The sequence below is a fragment of the Eriocheir sinensis genome, unplaced genomic scaffold, assembly GCF_024679095.1.
Source record: "Eriocheir sinensis breed Jianghai 21 unplaced genomic scaffold, ASM2467909v1 Scaffold571, whole genome shotgun sequence".
NCBI classification, from domain to species: Eukaryota; Metazoa; Arthropoda; class Malacostraca; order Decapoda; family Varunidae; genus Eriocheir; species Eriocheir sinensis.
In genome coordinates, this window is record NW_026111911.1 from 79,568 (window position 1) to 96,122 (window position 16,555).

At 40.6% G+C, this 16,555-nt stretch overlaps 1 long non-coding RNA gene across 2 annotated transcripts; it reads right to left on the reverse strand.

Annotated features, from left to right (window-relative positions):
* Positions 1-2,621: 2,621 nt before the first annotated feature.
* LOC126993150 (uncharacterized) lies at positions 2,622-9,236 on the reverse strand. 2 transcript variants are annotated; one of them, XR_007747471.1, is made up of 4 exons: positions 8,810-9,236; positions 8,408-8,675; positions 2,839-8,335; positions 2,622-2,770 (listed from the first exon to the last, which is right to left on the reverse strand). It is a non-coding gene; the product is annotated as an uncharacterized LOC126993150 (long non-coding RNA). The 2 variants fall into 2 exon arrangements; XR_007747470.1 differs by lacking the exon at positions 2,622-2,770 and having other exon boundaries at positions 8,058-8,335; positions 8,743-9,227.
* Between the last annotated feature and the right edge of the window lie 7,319 nt (positions 9,237-16,555).

Consider the following 16,555-nt stretch of genomic DNA (forward strand, 5'->3'; position numbering starts at 1 on the left):
AATCAACACTATACATAAGAAAGTAAGTGCTATTCTGCACAGAAAATGGAAGGGAGTCGATTCGAAAGACATCAAAGGTGTCAATCGGATCTCCTCGCAAAGGTTTGGTGAAATAGAAATTACGAGAATCGTGCAAAGCCGTTGTCCTGGAGGACAGTTATTACATCCCTATATAGAGCTAAAAAATCAAGAACTGCAAGGCACAAAAGACCTGGAGGCCGAGCCTGGGCTTCCTTTAATGTGCTGAACAACTGTTTGTTTCACATAATGGTTGGAGTTATGTATGTTTGCAGGGGAGCCTGCAGACTCAAATATAAATCTTGTATATCTGGTCTTATGTGTCTCAATGCTAAGTCAAAATATAACAATTCTTGTAGGAGCTTTTTTTTTTCTCTTCCTAATGCCATAGTCTATAGTAAAATGGCGCACAACTTGGTTCAATACATCTACAGCTGAATATAGCCTGTTAAAGGCAGATTGCATGGCATGCATATTATTTAATGATGTTGAGTTTTCCATAATAAACATTTAACTATATAAAATCTTTCTCAGTTAATGACTCTAGTTCTCTATTTTTCCATGAATAGCATCAACTTGAGCCTGGGTCGCGGTACCAAATAGGTTATTAGACAAGGATCCTCCAAAAAAATTATTTCCCGTTTTTTTTTTTTTTCTATAATTCATAGAAGCATGCAGCTTGTTTTGAATAGTAGTCATCACATAGCCTAAAACTTTTTTTAGATGATGCAACAATAAACTGAATTCGTTTTCAAAATTAAAGAGTGTGTATTTTATTGCTTTTACAGCTGGATACTCAGGTGACATTTGAATAACATTTCAAGTAACGAAGCAGTTAAAATCCGTGCTTTATATAATGCAGCTAAAATATCTTCTGTGAGGCTAAACGGTACTATAGTCTCTGTCTGTGAGGACTATAATATAGATAGTATGTTGGTGTGAAACTTTGGCCAGCACGTGTTGGGGACTCCTGTTGTGTCAATGAGTCGTACACCGAAAGAGTCAAATCAATCTGTGGTTTATTTCGTCATATTTCCGCTCAATTATTGCATTTTCATCCTTATGCATTATTCCTGTTCTATATCGTATTAGTTTTGACATTATTTTAGGCAACTCTTGTACCGTCGAAGAGCGAAGGCTTTATCTATGCCGAGGTGGCTCTGAAAGTTTGGGAGTAACCTGAGAAGGTACGGCCTGTGCATCAGCTGTTTATTGCTGTTGTAGAACGAACATTATTTAATGTGTCATGAGTAGCAGTCACCTCTCCGCTACGAGTCATTATTTTCGGTAGAATTTTTCTCAGCGATTTCAGGGTTGAGCAATGCAAAGAATAGATCAGTGTCTGTCTCTGGATTTAAAGGGTATGCTCGCCTAATCGTTGGACATTGCTGCACGTCGATGCAATCTTCATGAAGGACTTTTACTCTATCTGTGGGGACCGTTGAAACCTTACTAGTCCTGAGGTTTATAATTTTTACCATTATATCACTGATCTTCTCTATTACCCTGTAGGGTCCATCAAAAATAGATTGCAACTTTTTATTTTATTTTCTTTTTGGCGTATGTTTGAGGAACACTCTGTCGCCAACGTTGATAGTTTTGATTTTTGTAACTTGGTAATACTTTTCCATTTCTTCTCTACTTTCTTTATTGTAAACCTGGCATCTATCATAAACTTTCCTTGCAATTGCAGCCATTTCCTTTTCATAGGAGTCAATATCATAAACTTTCCTTGCAATTGCAGCCATTTCCTCTTTATAGGAGTCAATATCATAAACTTTCCTTGCAATTACAACCATTTCCTCTTTATAGGAGTAAATATCATAAACTTTCCTTGCAATTACAACCATTTCCTCTTTATAGGAGTAAATATCATACCAGGGCTGCTGAAATTTTTTCTAACAGTGTAGGGTACAGGAGGATCTCTAGAAATCCTCTCTCTGTCTCTCTCGATAAAATAGGGACTCCTTTATGGTGCGATAATACGCAGCATTATAGGCCAAGATGTCTATAAGTAGCATTATATCCCAAACGGACACATTTCCTAGAACATTCTCCTCAAAATGTTAACAACAGCATAATTTGCGCGCTTTATTATTCCATTCCCATTTGTATGGTAAGCCGTTATTCGCGTGTCGCACAGGTAGCTTCTAATTTATCTCCTGCATCACGGAATTAACGAACTCTGAACCTTGACCTGTAACAACTGTATGAGGAACACCGTGTACACAAACAACATCCACGTACAACGCCCTTGCCATTTCGCGGGCTTCCTTACTCCGTAAGGGTACTATAATCAAATACCTTTTAAAAACATCAACTATGGGCATTACGTATCGAACCCCATTGTCCGATACACCCATGGGACCCACAAGGTCCATGTGTATTCTTCCAAAAGGAGCGGTGACGTCTGGATATTGCCGCCAAGGAGCAGGGTGCAAGTTCCCAACTCACTTTTAAAACGACTACCATGACGCACTTCCTTACATAATTTTTTACATCCCGTTTCATTCCAGGCCAGAAAGCGAACTTTCTACACCGACATAACGTAACTTTGGTTCCTCCGTGCCCTGCAGTGGCGACGAATGAGCCAGAGTTATCGCCTTGGAAATACTTGGGGGGTAGAATCACCACCTTAGTGGCTTCTCCGTACGGACTCACTAAAACACATCATTTATTTCCACCTGTAACTCTGACAGGGGCGGCATCTCACATTATGCCCATCTTCAACACAATATAACATAATTTCCACCTGTACCTCTAACAGGGGCGGCATCTCAGATTATGCCCATCTTCAATACAATATAACACATTTTCCACCTGTACCTCTAACAGGGGCGGCATCTCACATTATGCCTTTTTTTCTCTGAGTCTTTGCTCAATTTTCATTCTTGGGGCTTCCTTCTTTTAGCATACTTATATGCTGGCTGCTCATCATGCAGCTCACTAATCTCCTGAATACTCCAGTCAAGTGTGTGGCCAATACACTCACTATTCAGGTCCATACATATCATGTATTTTATTTTCTAATTTTTCGGCGCCTGTTTCTTTTTCTGCACTAGTGGAATACCTTGCCCCTCATTATCCACGTGTTCCACGGTTTTTGTTGTTCCCCATCCACAAACATTATCGCGCGTGTCCTTCTAATTCAATCTCAGTGTCCTGTGAGCCTTCATCCTTGATAAAAAAAATCTGCTACTATATTTTCCTTGCCAGGCAAATGATTGATTGTGAAACCATACTCACTCATGAGAGTCTGCCATCTAGCTATCCTGCCGTTGGGACTAGCTACCTGTAACAACCAGACTAAAGGTCTGTGACCCGTGTGGATCTCAACAGGGTAATCCAGTATTAATGGGCGGTTTACGTGTAACCCATAAATTACAGTTAAAGCCTCTCGTTCAACTATACTGTACCGCTGTTCTGCCGTATTCAGTTTCTCACAAAAAAAGATACAGGTCTTAGTTTATCATCATTATCCTGTTATTGCAATACTCCACCAGTATTGTAGTAGGACGCGTAGAGTGACTGTACCAAGCATTCTATCCTTAAGGGTTGAGAACGCAATTTTTGTTTCATCCGTCCATATGAGTGGAGTTTTAATTATTTATTTATTTATTTATTTATTTATTTATTTTTTGTGTACCTTTCTTCCCTTTGTAAATCTTTAGAAAAGGAGCAACAATTTGTGAATAATTTGCAATATTTGCGATAATAATTAGTCAATCCAAGAAATGACTGTAAATCATGAACAGTTTGGGGGGCCAGGACGTTTTGTATGGCCTCCAGCTTGCTAGATTGAGGTCTTATTCCCTCTGAGCGGATGGCATGGCCCAGGTAATCTACTTTGTCCTTAAAAAAGTTACACTTTTCCATCTTAAGAGTCAGTTTGGCTTCCTTTAAGCGATCCAGAATTTGTTCTAAGTTATCTGCGTGATTAGAAAATATATCGCCCAGGATAATTATGTCATCAAGGTACACCTGAACCTTGTTGCTTAATAGTCCTGTAAGGACAGTGTTTATTATTTTCTTGAAACAGGACGGGGCTGTTTTAAGGCCAAAGGGGAGGGAAGTAAATTCCCAATGTCCTGCTGGAGAAGAAAATGCCATCTTCTCTCTGCTGATTTCATCTTGGGGGATTTGATGGTAACCCTGTTTCAAGTCTAGGCATGAAAAAAAAACTTACTATCTCCCAATTGATTGAGTATGGTAATTATATTAGGGAGTGGGTACCGGTCGTCCCGTAGTGTTTTATTAAGTGCCCGGAAGTCCAGACAAAGTCGTAGTACTCCATGTTTTTTTGCACTGGGATAAGTGGGGCATTATAGGGTGATCGCGAAGGGCGAATCACACCCTGTTGCTGGAGCGATATAAGTTGTTTATTTACTCTGTCATGATAACTGATATGAATGTTATATGAACGCCTGTACACTACTTCATCAGTGTTTTGCTTGATGGTGCTTAAAAAAATAGGGCGTTACTGTTAATGGTTCTTGTTCTGTGGAAGACACTGTTATATATTTATCTATTAAGGACTTTAAAGCCTGATTCTCTCTCTTCACTTGGGAATTTAGCGTCAACAATTTGATAGAGGCTTTTCTTCCTTACTTCAAGCTCTGCGGGCTTCAAGTCTGTTTTAGCTGTGTCAGCGGTCTGTACACTAGATACTTGTGGCAGATCAGCGTATAGCTCATGAGTGACAGGCTTCACAAATCCTAACGTTGTATTATCATCTAGCTTTACACTCACTTTCAATATTCAAATACGGCACAGTGACATAAGATCTTTGATTGTCAGATGAAGGGGTTAACTTAACTATCCCTGAGCACAAGACTCTAGCCTGAGGAGTACTAACACAAGGCTCAAATAAAGCTTCACTTGCCTGTAGTTGCGTCACTATCGTTATGTAACCTGCAACAGATGCATGCAGTTGCAAAGGTTCCGCTGCTTGGCAACGTACGGCCTTATTTTCAGTGAGACCTTCTTCATTTCCATCTACATTTAGCTAAGATCCTTCACCTCTAGATATAAGACATTTTTCCTGGCATAATTGTATGGTTTCCCCTTCTATTATCAGTTTTAAGCTTCGTTCTTTTGTTCCTCATTTAGTTGCAATGTTTTCAAAATAATCTCGTGCTACACGACAAATCAGTACTCAACATAATATGAGTCGGCAAATCTACATCGCGTGTTATCAATAAGTCTTGGAAACTACTTTTTCCTTCCATATTAACTTGTCTTTTACCGTCATTTTCAATATGGTATCTTTGCACAGAGACAATATTCACGGGTTTCGCTTCACATTCATTTACTGCGAGCCCTAATTCTTTAATAAATTCATCCGTTAAAACTCACACACGCTCCTGTTTCTAGGAGTGCTGCCACTTTTGCATATGTATTATCATGAGTAGTGCGATCTGCCTACCAAAGTTACTCTTGAGTTATGTTGATTATAGCCTTCTTTTCATTATTTTTAAGGTCACTCCCTTGTTCGTTATAGCCTTCTTTTCCTTATATTTATGTGAGGCGGTTACTCCCTTGTTCGTTATAGCCTTCATCTTATTATATTAAAGGTTACTCCCTTGTTCGTTATAGCCTTCATCTTATTATATTAAAGGTTACTCCCTTGTTCGTTATAGCCTTCATCTTATTATATTAAAGGTTACTCCCTTGTTCGTTATAGCCTTCATCTTATTATATTAAAGGTTACTCCCTTCTTCGTTATAGCCTTCATCTTATTATATTAAAGGTTACTCCCTTCTTCGTTATAGCCTTCATCTTATTATATTAAAGGTTACTCCCTGTTTTGTTCTTCGCTCATTTTCCGTTTTTTCCACTGCAAGTGTGCATATTTATTTATTTATTTATTTATTTTCATTTGTTTATTTAATGTTATTTGTAGTAGATAACTGAGGGGGGCACTACCCTGGCCTCCTCTTCCTCTGATTCTCTTACTTCACACATTTATCTTAATACTTCACACTATTGTCCATATGCTTCATTTTTTTATTTTTTTATTCATGACTTTTTATCCATACCTCACACTTTTCTTAGTATTTCACATTTTTTCTAGATCATACTCTACACTTCCTACCTGGGGGACGCGGGTTAGGCCTTTATAAAGTCACTCTATGGCTGCATGCCCGCCGCGGCACACCACCTCCCTGTGAGGCGTAGAGCCCCGTGTTCCCCTCCATCCTGGGGTAACAATCCTAAAACAAACAAACCTGAGAGGCAGGACGCTGCCGCTGCCTGTCACCTGACACCCTCTCACTGATGAATGGATCGCGGCGCGGGTGGAGAGAGACTGCCCATCCCTCTCCACTCCTCCCGGAAAGGAACTCATGAAGTCTCGGTTGAGTCGCGTGTGCTACCCATTGCACTACAGAACAACAGTGGTTGGCCAGAGTTTCCATTACCATATCGTCAAAGTCCATGTCCTCCGGAAGAACCATTAATTATATAATTAAATCGTCACTATTATTTCCGCCACTTAAAACGAGCAAAGCTTGATGAAAATAAGAGGCGTTTTCTCGTCAGAGTAAATTAAACAAAAGCACTGTAAGCACATGTCCCTATTTATCCCTATACCGCTGCCGCCAGTTTTGGACCCTTCTTTTCTTGTATTAAATCAACTCTTATCACTCATTAATTACTCCATAAATGATCTCACCGTCTCGTATCCCTGGTAGCGTGATCCGGCTTAAGTTGTTATTGGAGACTGGTGTTCGGGGATAAACAAGGGAAAAAGTAAATATACATTTATTTAAAATTAAATGAAAGTAATTGCCTTACGCAATATTCTTTGCTCAGACGATCATAACACTGGCATATTCAGCAATGGATGCAACATATGACAAACGACATGTCTTAAACATGATACTACAATATGTGCTCAGTTGTTGCCAATAATAATAACACTCGTCGTTCCACAAGCAGTGGTTTGTATCTCTCTGCTTACATCACAATCATTATGTACTCTCTTCACAAAATCCTAATAACACATTCCTATAGTATAATCTACTACAAGTCATGGAAACACATTATTTTACCACACCCAGTGGTTTTACCTTTGCTTTACATCGCAAACAAATAATCACAATCCTGTCCCACTCACAATCCTACTTCACATCTCCTACATTATAATCTCCAGGACAATACAGTCGGTTTCCCCTAGATTCTCGAATTTCTACTCACGATTAAGATCACAACAGCCATTCTCGGCTGAGTGAGTAGCAGGTCTGCTTGAGGCGAGAACCAAGCTCGGTCTACCCATACCATTGATTTCTAGGCCACATTTTTCTTTGCTTTAGGCGGACTTACATCCTTGACACGCCCTTAATTTTCTACATAACCAATGGCCAATACTTCCTGTCACACCCATCTGCTAGCTCATTATGTTGTATTGTTTTACTTCTCCTGCTATTCGTGAGTCAGTCTTAAGACACTCCCTCAGTGATTTTTCTGTTAAATTATTGGCTCATAACATATCGCCACGACTGACGTCACGGGTCAGAGTCTTTTTCAATGGTTGTTCACACTTTCTGACCACGCCCACTGGGCATCTGTTTTCTGTATCTGAGTCTGGGTATCTGTTTTCCTTTACCCTCGTTGTTTCCCCTCTTTGGTACTTGAGATGCTTACACTGTTATATATGTCACTTTTTTTGTTAGTGTTTGTCCTGTCAGATGTCTACACAGTTGTATACCTGCCTTTCCTCTCTGGGTATCTGTTTTCCTTTACCCTCGTTGTTTCCCCTCTTTTGTACTTGAGATGTTTACACTTATATATATGTCACCCTTTTTGTTAGTGTTTGTCCTGTCAGGTGTTTACACAGTTGTATATCTCACTCCTCTGTTTCCTCGTTTTCTGGGTCCTGACACTGGTGGTTAGGACAGTTTTTTTGGGAAGAAAGATCATTAACGAACAACAGAGAGAGTGGGGGATAGAACAGAGGGACACCACTGTGGACAGGTTTAGGGGCAGAGCAGTGACCGTCTTCCACAGCGGAGATAGAACAACTGGAAAGGAAACTGGAGATAAAATGAGAGAGAGAGAGAGAGAGAGAGAGAGAGAGAGAGAGAGAGAGAGAGAGAGAGGCCGAAGAACTGGGAAGGAAAAATAAATGTAAAGAAAAAAAAAGATTGAGATGAAATATGAATAAAATGTCATGAATATATGTGGAGTGTCTTGCTGGAATACACCACTCAAATATTACCCTGGTGTGCCCCAGTAATACCCCAATATTACCTGAAGGATGATGCCTCAGTGGACCCAAATATTACCCCAGTGTGCCCCAGTAATACCCCAATATTACCTGAAGGATGATGCCTCAGTGGACCCAAATATTACCCCAGTGTGCCCCAGTCCAGTAATACCCCAATATTACCTGAAGGATGATGCCTCAGTGGACCCAAATATTACCCCAGTGTGCCCCAGTAATACCCCAATATTACCTGAAGGATGATGCCTCAGTGGACCCAAATATTACCCCAGTGTGCCCCAGTAATACCCCAATATTACCTGAAGGATGATGCCTCAGTGGACCCAAATATTACCCCAGTGTGCCCCAGTAATACCCCAATATTACCTGAAGGATGATGCCTCAGTGGACCCAAATATTACCCCAGTGTGCCCCAGTAATACCCCAATATTACCTCAAGGATGATGCCTCAGTGGACCCAAATATTACCCCAGTGTGCCCCAGTAATACCACAATATTACCTCAAGGATGATGCCTCAGTGGACCCAAATATTACCCCAGTGTGCCCCAGTAATACCCCAATATTACCTCTAGGATGCCTGTTACCCCATTTTCATCCCAATATTACCTCTGATACCAAAGTGCACCCAGTATTACCCTCAAAATTACCTCAAGGTGTCCCAGTATTACCTCAGTGATGCTCTAGTGAATGCAATATTACAGCAGTGTAGCTCAGTAGTACCCCCAAGGTGACCAAATATTACTTCAATATTGCTCCAAAATTACCCTGAAATACTGCAATATTACCTCACCAATATCCTAGTGGAGCAAGTATTACACCAGAGTATTCCAGTATTGCTCTGATATTACCCTAGTGTGCCCCAATATTACCTCTTATTCCCAAATTTATCCCAATATTACCCAAATACACCCCAGTATAACCTCAACAACATCTCAATGAACCACCAGAGTATTCCAGTATTGCTCTGATACCACTACCACTACTAACTTCCTCTGACTTGCAGGATGTGTGAAGAAGAAAAAGAAGAGGAAGAAGAAGAAGAAGAAGAAGACTCTGCTCACAAGTAAGAAATTCTGTGTCCCCGCTGTACCTCATTGGAGAAGGTAAGCCTGATTCATTTTTCTTTGAATTATATATTTCCTGATTCCTTCCACAGCTTTAAGGAAAGGCACGCGGGGGGCAGACACTTGTACTCACCTCACGTGACTGAAGGAAGTACATCTCTGGAGAACTGGAGAACCATCCTTGAAAACCCGATACATTTAATAATATTGGCCTCTACCGTACATACTAATTAAATGTCATCCATTCCGTACCAACTGTCATGTCAATCTCAATGCAGCCTGAACCAGTCAGGGCAGTTGTATAGATGTATAGCATAGTCTCAGTTCACCTTCCCAGTGGTGCCTCCTTGCTCCTTGGCGCCTTTCTGAGCATACTTTGGTTACATGTGCCTTTGTTCCCTCTAAATCTAGTCTCCTTACATAGCCCTGCCTTCCTAACACTGCTGTCAACACGTTGCTGCTCTATGATAAAACAACTGCCTGGCTTGATTATCTGGTTAAGGTCTATGTTCTTATACATGTCTGGCTCCCATTACAACTATTTTTCAAGGCCTTTGTTACCTCTGGATGTAGTCTCCTTACATGAACTTGCCTTGCTAAAACTGATGTTAAGACTTTAGCATTACTGCTAAAAAAAAAAAAAAAAGCTGCGTGTGTATTTATTTTTGGATCAAGGTCCAGATTTTTATGTATCAGGCTCCCATTACGACCATTTCCCAAGGCCACAGAGAAGGTTAGCTGGGTTCCCGTGGGTGGTTTTCCAGCTCAATCACCAGGGTTACAATACAGTCGGGGGCTTCGTGGTGCAGTGGTTAGCACACTCGGCTCACAACTAAGAGAGCCCGGGCTCAATTCTCAGGCAACTCCTACAACAAAAGGCTTTTTAAATACTTTGGTTCTAATATGTTTAAAAATACTGGCCTGACCCCGAAAGGGTGGGGATGTACCATGAAATCACCACTTTCAAGGGTTCAAAAAATCACTTTCAGCCCTCTCTCAATTGTGCCCACACTGAAAGCTGTTTTGGGAGGAGGACGAGGCTTATGAGGAGTCGAGGTTACTGGCCGTGGACACTCGGGTGCAGAATCAGATGTAGAAGGTACAAAAACCTCTCCTGCCATTGTTACAGTCACAGCATCACTGAGAGTCACGAAGGAGTTGTGTGGCAGCCCGGGAGTCACGCTGACCCTTAAATTCCCACGCAGACTGCAGAATTATGTAGGATTAGGCAGACTGCAACAACACATCACTCGCCCTTCACTTGGCAGCCAGAAAATACCATTCACCCACCCTTTAGGGAGTCCCCTGGCACACACCTTTAACAGGGCTTTTGTAGGAGTTTTTGGACATTTCCAGGGGTAGTTTAATGACTGGTGGTAGTTTAACCCTTCCCATGTATCCTGAATCTAAAAGAAACAGTCATTAGAACCTGATTAAACTTCTTTTTGGTCTTTGAAAGTAGTTGTAATGAGAGGCCGAACTGTTTGAGGGCCATAGGGTAGGCGGTGGCTGAGTGATTAGTGTGCTGGGCCAGCATTCACCACGCCATGGAAAACGTTGATTTGAATCCCCACGCTACTACCTGGGATTTTTCAGTCACCGCTGAGTGGCCTAAGACTACCCACGTGCTGTCCTGAAGACAACCCATCAACCCTGACTCTAGAAGAAACCGTCCAAGTGAATCAAGAATGAGTTCCGGGGGGCAGCATGAGCCAAGCATAACTGGCGCCACTATAAAAAAAAAGTTGCCTGCACCATGACAGGCTTGGGCCAACCACCAGCTAGGCGCCTACCCTGAAGAAAGCCTACTGGCGCTGTAGGCTGAGATGTCAAAAAAATTAAAAATAAAGAAGAAATCTTTAAAAAGCCGTCCCAAAGACATTCATTTAACAGGGCCCTGGTGGTAGTTTAACTCTTGCACTGTACCATGAACAGAAAAAACACTCATTAGAACCTGACTGATCTTCGTTTCGGCCTTTGCAAGTAATTGACGTGAGGGACCAAAGTGTCCGAGGGCCATATTTTTAAACATTTTGTCGCCAAAGCACACATATTTAGCAAGGCTTTCTTAGTTGTGGGCATTCCAGGGGTAGTTTTATGACTGGTGGTAGTGTGACCCTTCTAATGTACCACAAACCCTAGGAAAACACTCATTAGAATGGATTAATCTCCTCTACGGCCTTTGAAAGTAGTTAACGTGAGGCGGAACCGTCCGAGAACACTGACCAAATATCAGTTGTACCATGCCTTTCTATCTGTTCTTATCCATTCATTTAAGTCTTCTCTCTTAGGAAGGAAAGCTCAAATACGTACCATGAACCAGCACTTGACACTGGTAGACTCCTCTATGACGTTCCTTTTTCCTCCTCCTCTCGTCTTCCTCCAGGTCTCTCCTCTCTTGATGATTGTAGATTCTTCTCCTTCCTCCTCCTCCCTCCTCGTCTTCCTCTTCTATCTCAGTGTCCGCATTTATCTCTCATTTTAATTTTTCCTCCTCCCAGATGTCCATCTCTCCACCTCATCGTCTCCTCCATTTTACCTCTCTCTACCTACTTTTGTTCCTTTTGTATGTAAATCCTTAATTTTTCCTTCTCTCATAGCCTTCCTCCCTCCACACATTCTCTCTCCACCTCTCGTCTCCTCCATTTTACCTCCCTCTACCTGTCTTTCTTCCTCTCGTACGTAAATCCCTCTCGTGTAAATCCTTTTTCTCTGTATATATATTATCCCAGTTATTTCTCTGATTTCATTTCTCCACAGCTTTTAATATATATATACGAGGCTTCCGGAAGAGAAATTGTAAGGCACAGTGACCTATTGTTACGTAAATTAGTTTGTTAACATTCCCAGGACAGTTTACGGGACTTCCAGCCCTCCGTACACCCCATATAAGGGTGCTTTTCCCTTGCATTCATTCCTTGTTCTTTTTGTGGGAGGTTTTGTCTCCCTTTCCCAATGCAAACTAGAACATAATAGCTCTGTTAAGATGTAAAGTGCAAGGGAAAAGTGACTCCGTATACTATACACAAGGGTCTATGTTTCTTACGACACTTCTCTGCTGGATGCCTCAAATATTAATCTCTGTATACATATTATTTTATTTTATCTTCCTTATTATGTCTGCAAGCGCTCTTGTTTTTCCTGCTTGTAATGTTGTCTGTTCATCTTACTGTCTAAGGTGTATATATCTCATAGTAATCTTAAATATTCTTCAACATAATTGTTCTTTTATTTTCTCATATGCCTGCAAGCTCTCGTCTTTCCACCCTCTCCTGCTGACCATATTTCTCTCTCTTGTCTAAGGTGTATATATATCTCACAGTAATCTCTCATATATTCATCTCTGTACCATGTTCCTTTATGACTCCCTTGTTGATATAATTGTGTCGCTCCCTCCCTGCTGAAGTGAGGTAAGCGCCATGAGGGTTCATCTTGAGGTATCACTTGCCTGGCATAGACCAACTATTCAGGCCTCATCAGACTAAAATTTAAAAAAGTTGAGTCGTTATGGTGGATTTAAGTTCATTCTAATGCCTGGGAAAAGCGCAGAAACAGGGGAATCAGTTTCTTGTGCATATGGCTTGTCTCACATGAGCAGGGAGTGACACATTTGTAGGGGTCTGTTGTTCCTCCTCTCTCTCTCGTAACCTTTCTTCTCGTTTCTGTGATTTTCTCTGATTCTGAGTTGTCTTTTTCTAGATGTCTGTCTGTTGTGTTATGGCTTTGTCTTGTAAGGTAATGATTTCCCTTCATTTCTATGGCTTTTTCTTGAACTTTTTTGACCTCGTTACGTATATGCAATCTTTCGAGTTCTCTTATTTTTATAGACGTCTGATTTAGGTCTTGTTTAATGTTCTTGTGTTCCCTTCATTTCCGTTGCTTAACTATTTTGACCTGTGTATGCAATCTCTCGTCATTCTCTCCTCTTAATAAGTTCCCTTCATCTTCCTCTCTCATAAGCTTATATTTCTAATGTTTCTTTCCTTGTATTAGTTTGTTATACTTATAATATGTTGTTTTTTGTGGTTTAAATTAGTTTCTCCTTGCTTAAATTTTAAAATTATCAAAAAAATCAGTTTATAGCCAAAAAATATATGAAAAATGGCTTTAAAATGAACAGAATTTGCCATAACTAGCAGTAAAAATAGCTTGAAAATCTGTACTAAGTCCATTATACTTCTTCGGGCGTCCGGAGATTTAGCACAATGGTTATTTGTAAAGTAAAACACAAGATACGTCCCTGATCTTTATTTTCACGAGATAGAAAGTTCACATCTCGCTAGCTAATACATAAGAATCCGTGGCAATCTTCAGAGTTGAACGATTCTTTTCTCTCGGCAGAATCGAGCGGTTGAGTGGACTCCATCTCTTGAGGGGCGGCTTCGTATCCCAGCGTGATCTCCTGCAAGGCATCCCAGCACACACCACATGCTCTGGAGGGGGAGAGAAAGTCAAGATGAATTGGCCTTGTCTTGGAGGAAATGTACTCTGTTTTGATTTTGCTCTCAATAAACATAGACCCTAAGATTTTTTTAATTATAAAACACCTGAACAGTTTGCAGTCTTTCTCCGGAGAGGCTTTGAAGTATAATTGACTTAGGGACAAATCTAAGGTTAAAATTTCCAATTTTTTGCTTATTTCTGGCCAAAAGAGGCATATTTCAGATGAATTTCTGGAATATTCAAGCTATGTAACAGAAAATATATTAAGCATATAAAACAATTAATATAACTAAATAAAGACAGGGCAACATTAGCAGAGAATTCAAAAGCCATGATGAAGGGATGGTCTAAGTGAGCACAAAAGCTGAGAGGAACAGAAGTCAAACCGAGGCTAAAAGTAGAAATAATGAGGACAGAATAATAAATGAAACTGAATTGAAAACATCCATGTACACAAAAACGAAGGAGAAATCTAACAAAAGACGTCAAAATCTGAGAGCAAAGCCAATATTACAAAACTACCCAGCGTCCAGCCGAGAGGGGCATAAGGGACCTTGTATATATTATAAGCAAGGTTCGGAAGTCTTGAAATGTGTTCTGGGAGGAAAACTTAACCCCTAGTTTACTGAATAACTGGTCATTTAATCCCTCTTAGCAGGACACACTGAGGAGGAATGGATTGATGGTTATGACATGGAACGATTATATGTATAGAGAGGAGAGAAAGTGAGGAGGAGGAGGAGAATATGAAATGAAGAGAAGTAAAAGGGAAGAGACAAAGATATAGAGGAATACGAGAGAAGGAATATCTATCAGGGAGAAGGAAAAAATAAGATGAGGGAGAGGAAGGGGCAGAAATGGCAGTAGAAGGGAGGAAGGATGAACAGCAGGAGGGAAGAGTCACCACAGCCCAGCCGACCCCATAAGGTACAGTATAAAGACCCTTGTTAACGAGAGGAAAAAAATCAATGAAATTACAAGGAAATTAGTGATGAGAACATAATACAGAAAGATTATTGTTATGTGGATTATTATGACCTCTGCTGGGACGTGCAGGCCTATGTAATTATTAATCACAGCACTGCCTCCACACACACTCGCACCTATGTATAACTAACTAATGAATGAACTAATTGATTAACTACGTGTGATGACTGCTTACTAACTAATGACTCAATAAACTAATTAACTAATGAATGAACTAATAAACTAACTAATAAATTAACTTATTGATTAACTACATGCTATGACTGCTTACTAACTAATGACTCAATAAACTAATTAACTAATGGATGAACTAATTAACTAGCTAACTGACTAACAGGGGGCTACCGTAACTCAATATAAGCTTAGGTCAGTATTTATATTGTTTCCGCCCCTCTCATCAACTGTTTCCAAAGACCGAGAAGATGAGTGAAGTTCTACTGAGTGTTATTGTAAGTTCATGGTAGAGAAAAACGGTCACACTACCACCAGGGTCGTTAAGTTAGCCCTGGAAATGCCCTAAACTCCTACGAAAACCATGTCAAATGTGTGTTTCTGAGGTTCACGGTTCAGAAGAGTGGTCACACTATCACCAGGGTCATTAAATTAGCCCTGGAAATGCCCTAAACTCCTACGAAAACCATGTCAAATGTTTGTTACTTAGGTTCATGGTACAGAAGAAGGGTCAAACTACCACCAGGGTCATAAAACTACCACTGAAAGTAACCAGAAATCTTATGAAAGCCGTGTCAAATGCTTGTTTTTTGAGTAAACTGCCCTGGCCAAAAAATTTCCACTTATCCCCAGACTGAAATGAACGTGGAGCCTCCGAGCCTTTGACCTAAACCTTTTTGGTGTGACCAGCGATGGTCTCAGTATCCTCGGTGTTGTTCGTTTAGGCAAAAACACTTGCATCATACGTTTGGAGTTTTATGTGTTCACTGCGGTCTGAGTCCTTTAGGATTGGTCCAACCTGCCATACAATAAGGTGGTTACAAGGGAGATCTTTTAAGGCCATGGATAAACCTGTGCGCCTTGATTCTCCCCTGGGCAAAAGCTCTTTCCATGGTATCTGTGTCTGCCAGCGACACCACACCATTCCAAGATAACACAATGAAGCAAATTCAGGTTTACAGGGGAGGGAAAAGTGTCGGTGTGATAGTAGGGAGTCACGAAAACCCTCAGTGAACCACAATGCACAGTCCCATACACATAGCTCGGCGTTATCAAGATGAGTTATCGCGATACTTTATCGCTGATAACAAAATCGGGTTATCGACCTTCCTCTACTTATTTAAATATATATCGGTATCTTCGTTACTTTTGTAACCAAACTAGCGATAATCGCTACTTTTTCCGCCTCTCAGAAAAAAAATCATGTCTTCCTACTGCGCATGCGTGACCCGGTGTTGTATGAAAAATCTTCGGGGTATGAAATATCTTCGGTGAAGATATTTCATACTTAGATCATCAACATTAAAATACTCGGTTATTTTTTGTTACTCAAAATCAATATATCAAAGACAAAATAATTTAGCTTTGCCCAAATAATGATTATTCACTGCCTCAAATTTGATATTCCATATTCGTTTGTGAGCATGCCATGGTATTGAAGGCACCTTGTGTTGTGTTATTTGGTGTCCCATCGTCAAAAGCTGGCTTTTGTTTACAAACACTGGTCTCTCATGAACCGCACATGCTCTGACCAGTAAGCGTAGAACTGTACAGTCTCACAAAGCTTTTTAACACATTAAGAGTTGCTGGAAAGCAGAATCAGACATACAGTACCACCATCCTCGCTGTTTCTAAAACGACACTCTG